Source organism: Onychomys torridus, chromosome 15, assembly GCF_903995425.1.
Source record: "Onychomys torridus chromosome 15, mOncTor1.1, whole genome shotgun sequence".
Taxonomy (NCBI): Eukaryota; Metazoa; Chordata; class Mammalia; order Rodentia; family Cricetidae; genus Onychomys; species Onychomys torridus.
In genome coordinates this window covers 35,048,039-35,053,113 of record NC_050457.1, presented here as the reverse complement: position 1 = coordinate 35,053,113, position 5,075 = coordinate 35,048,039, and the positions used below count along the sequence as shown (strand labels likewise).

Below are 5,075 nucleotides of genomic sequence, written 5' to 3'. Positions count from 1 at the left end.
GAGAAACGGCACTTGCCATCAAAGCCTGATCCCCAAATGCCCCTGCGGGGTCTTCTACAAAATATTCAAATTGGGGCTACAGAACTGCTCTGTGTCCACAGTTTTTGGGTTCTGTGTTCCTGCCCTCCCTACAAAAGCCAATGTCTCACAGCACCCGTCCGTCCGCACCCGTCCGTCCATTTGCTGCTGGAGACACTGACCTCTCCCCTACTTCCCTCAAACCTACCCAACCCCCTCCTCTGGGCCACAAATCTAAGACCAAATTCCTCCTCCTTACCCTCCTTCCTGTCCTCCCCTCCCCACACTGCTCCCCCCATCTCCCAGTGCCTCAACTTACACACTGGCCTAACACCCCCAAATCTTCCCTGGTTTCTTCTTATGCTTGGTCTCAACAGATTCCTACCTTCCCACCCATTTTATTTCTCAGTCAACGCTAGATATCAGAAAAAAATTTTAAAGGCTGAGGAGGATCCCCAAACTCCCCGACAGGAATTGGTGAAAACGGCTTCTAAAGTTTTTAATGCTCAAGAATGACAGCTGAGGGTTGGGGATTTAGCTCAGTGGTAGAGCGCTTGCCTGGCAAGCACAAGGCCCTGGGTTCGATCCTCAGCTCAGCCGAGTCAACCTGACAGATAAGACTACAACAGAACACGCTCCAAGCCCAAGCCTTAGCAGCTGCTCTGAAGCCACCAGGGCCCCCACAAGGGGTACAAGGGAAGTCAGCCATGAGGCTCCATCCTGCCGGAGCTCAGTCCAAGTCAACCCCGCCAAAAACCTGTTTTAAATTCAGAAAGCAGGGCCACTGGTCATGGTATTGCCCTGGCCCCAGCCGCTGAGGAGGCCATGCCCTGTCTGCTAACAGCCTGGGCACTGGAAATCAGAATGCCCCTGCAGGCTCATCCTCTATGCCATGCCATGGAGGTCCAGCCTCATCAACACTGGCAACTGAGAACTCCTAAGCCTGGCAGAGAACTGACATGGCCTAGACCTGCTGACTCCCATTGCCCTCTCTGAGCCTAGGGTGACACTGCAGGTAACAGGTAAGTCCACTGACTCTCTTTTTGGACATGGGAGCTACCTATTCTGTTTTGACATCTCGATCAGGTCCTACAGTTCCCTCACCAATTTCTGTCACGGGGGTGGACGGGATCCCTTCCTTCCTACTTAAGACCCTGACACTTCCTGCATTACTGCAGGCGATTCTTCTCACACTCTTTTCTGGTCATACCTGCTTGTCTTGCACCTCTGCTTGATCACAATGTTCTCAGCCTTTTGGGGGCCACACTCACCTTGGCCCCCACACTCTCTCCTGAGTATTTCACAGAGGCCCTCCAGATCTTTCAGCCTCTGCACCAGCTTCGAGGACACCAACCAGGCGAGGATTGGCAGGTGGATTTCACTCACCTGCCCACACCTAAAGAACTCCGTTTCCTCCTAACTATGGTTGACACCTTTATCCTCAGGAAAGGCTGAGAAGTCCAATGGACTCATCAAACAACAGCTCACCAAGCTCTCCAAAGAACTCAGGTTCTATCTTGGCTCTCCCTTCTCCCCATTCCCCTTACCCGCCTCCAGGCCACCCCATGCTCTCTTGCAGGTTTGAGCCCTCTTGAGCTCCTTTATGGAAGGCCCTTCCTCCTCAATCACTGCCTTCCAGCCCAAACTCCCTCACTGCCCAGGTACCTCCCCTCCCTCTCTCTTCTGAGGTCCCTTCTCTGTTCATACTGGGATCCTCACCACCCCCTCAGCTGCCAAGCTCCTGGGATATTCTTGCTGGTACCACCTCTCGGCCCTGTCTCCTCTCTGAGGGGCCAGAAATCATCCAGGAATGTTTTACCCATTAAACCTGGGCTTTTCCAATTCGATCTGATTCAGTTCACTGCGTTGGCCGAGAGGCCTTCAGGAGGCCTAAAACTTATGGCTCTTCACTCTGCCCCTGCAAAGAGAAGATACAGACATCTACTACAGCTATTCCTGAGACCAGCCCTAAGACGGTCTCCCCTGTGTAAGTCACTCAGGATCTGAGTGCTGCTCACACTCCCAAGCTTGGTCTCAGAGGTCTTATTATCTCCCTACTCGCTCAGTAGGAAGTGCTCAGGTAGAGATCACAGAAACACGGAAGTTTCTAATCCTAAAAAGTCATAGACTAGCTTTTGTTTGCAAACTCCATGTCCCAGAACTCTCTTGTCTACCAAGATGCATGAACTCTGAGTTGAAGGCAGTTTGGGAGTAACAGTACAGAAAGACAGGGTGGTTTCTACAGTTCCTTTAGAACCCTCTCATTCTTGACCTGTAGGGGCCTCTTTGTCTTGTCTGGCCTTCAGAAGCACTGCTATGAGGCAGCTCCAGACTACCTTGTTTCTTATCACTATATCTAGACATTATGGAGCCTTCTAGACACTGGAAATCCTGTCTTTGCCCATAACCTATTTCTCCTAATTCTGTTCGTGTTACCTGACTGAAAGCAGTGATTATTAGAGTTGGTTCTTCTAACATGTGACCTGAGGATCAAAGACACCAGAGTCACTTTCATGTACTACTACAGAACATATGTTTAGATGTGCGAAGATATGTTGCATTCGTTTAATGATGTAAAGATGTGTTACATTTGTTCATGTTGTGGAATATTTGTTAAACTATGTAAAGATGTGCTGCATTTGTTTAATTATGTAAAGATGTATTGCATTTGTTCATGTTGTGGAATTTTTGTTAAACTATGTAAAGATGTGCTGCATTTGTTTAATTATGTCCCATTGAATTGCCTGGGGATTTCTGGGGCTAAACTAATCCCATCTCGACACCCATCTCCACCTTCTGACTTACTGTTTATTTTTAGGTTTCTTCTACCACAAATTTTCCTTAATTACCTCTCAGCTTTCTCTAAACTCTTTAGCAGGTTGTCTCTCTTTTGATACATCAAATTTTGAGCCGTGTGTGTGTGTGTGTGTGTGTGTGTGTGTGTGTGTGTGTACTGTAGTGATGTATGGTAGTCTATTGTGTGTACAACAGTCTATGACAGGAGACAGTAAGTACAAATGCAATGCTGTCTTGAGTGTTTTCCCTGGAAAACTGTGGAGTTCACTAATCTTGCTGAATGTCCCATTAAAATTAGAGCTGGCCCCAAATTCTGGTGTTCTTGATAGCCTGGCTTTTAGACTTATAGATCATGGTTCTTCAAAAGGAATGGGTAAGCCACGCATGGTGACATATGCCTCAAGAATAAGAGGCAGGAGGATTGCTACTTGCTGCAAGTTGGAAGCCAGCTTGATCTACATAGTGAGTCCTAGGCCAGTCAGGACCACAGCGCAAGGCTCTGTGTCAATGGTGATAACACAATAATATAATAAATAATAATCACACTTAGCCCTCAATTGCAAATGCTACTTATCACTATTGCTCATTAATTACACTGTGTTTCTCGGTGTACATTCTTGTTCACAAAGGTTAACTAAGCACGTCTAAAAACTTAGAGCAAACTACATACAACTATTTGTGTGGCTGGAAGATAAATGCTTCCTTGAAAATACATAGCAGTGAGCTTTAAATCGAAAATCCCAAAAACCATACCCCATATTTATTTGTAGGAGAGTAGCCATGAAGAAAAAGCCATCCATCTGGCATTCTACAGGGAGAAGCTTGAAGGCCTGAGGCAACGGCTTGTCACGACGGTATGTGGTAAAGGACCCAGGCCAGGTGACTTGTGGGTAAAAAAAGTCACTTGCATCACCACTCTCCATACATGTGCACGCGCGTGCACACACACACACACACACACACACACACACACACGCACGCACGCACGCACGCACGCACACTCGCACGCACACACACACGCACACACACACGCACACACACGCACGCACACATGCACACACGCGCGCACGCACACACACGCACACGCGCACACACGCACGCGCGCACGCACACACACACGCGCACACACACACGCGCACGCGCGCGCGCGCACACACACGCACACACACGCACGCACACGCACGCGCACACACACGCACGCACACGCACGCACACACACACGCACACACGCGCACGCACACGCACACACACGCACACACACACGCGCGCGCACACGCACACACACGCGCACGCGCGCGCACGCGCGCGCGCACACACACACGCGCGCACGCGCGCACGCACACTTGCACACGCACGCATGCATGCACACACACACGCACACACACACACGCACGCACGCACGCACACTCGCACACGCACGCATGCATGCACGCAGAAAGGCCAGGCATGGTGTAACATACCCTTAATCCTAGTACAAGGGAGGCAGAAGCAGGTAGACCACTGTGAGTTTGAGGCCAGCCTGCTCTACATATTGAGTTCCAGGCTAGCCAGGGATATGTAGTAAGACCTGGTCCAAAAAAAAAAAAAAAAAATAGAAGAAGGAAGAGGAAGAGAACAGGAAGGGCTACATTCTAGTTAACGTTGCCAGTGCTGGTGGTGCACTCCTTTAATCCCAGCACTCGGGAGGCAGAGGCAGATGGATCTCTGAATTCGAAGCCAGCCTGGTCTATAGAATGAGTTCCAGGACAGCCAGGGCTGCACAGAGAAACCCTGTCTCAACAAAACAAAACAAAACAAAAAACAAAAAAGGCAAGAGAGATACTAATGTAAACCTGCAATATTCCGTTTGCTTTCATCTTTCTCTGCAGCTTGGATCTACTTTTTATTTGAAAGTCACCAACTCGAACTAAACCAAAACGAAAGCAGAAAACTAGAACAAAAGCCACAAAGATGTAGTTTCCCTGCTCTGTCCATGACGCTCTGAGCAGAGCGACATAAGTACACAGGTGAGACAGTCATCCGTGGGACTTCATTTGTGCAAATGAGGGGCAGCTGGTGAATCTGAAGGCCCAGAGCAGAGCGTCAGGCAGAGTGAGGAACACATTATGCAAAAAAGCACGGTGCAGGAGTGGTTCACGACCCTTCATTTACTCAATAAATATTTACTATGTGACTGTCACTATATGACGTGGGGTGATAAGACAGACACAGCCTACCTCCTCATGGGATTTATTGTAAAATGAAGGAGATAAATAATTAAC

At 48.8% G+C, this 5,075-nt stretch overlaps 1 non-coding gene across 1 annotated transcript; it reads left to right on the top strand.

Annotated features, from left to right (window-relative positions):
• The first annotated feature begins 542 nt into the window (after positions 1-542).
• On the top strand, positions 543-618 carry Trnaa-ggc. The gene has a single exon. It is a non-coding gene; the product is annotated as a tRNA-Ala (tRNA).
• Positions 619-5,075: the final 4,457 nt, after the last annotated feature.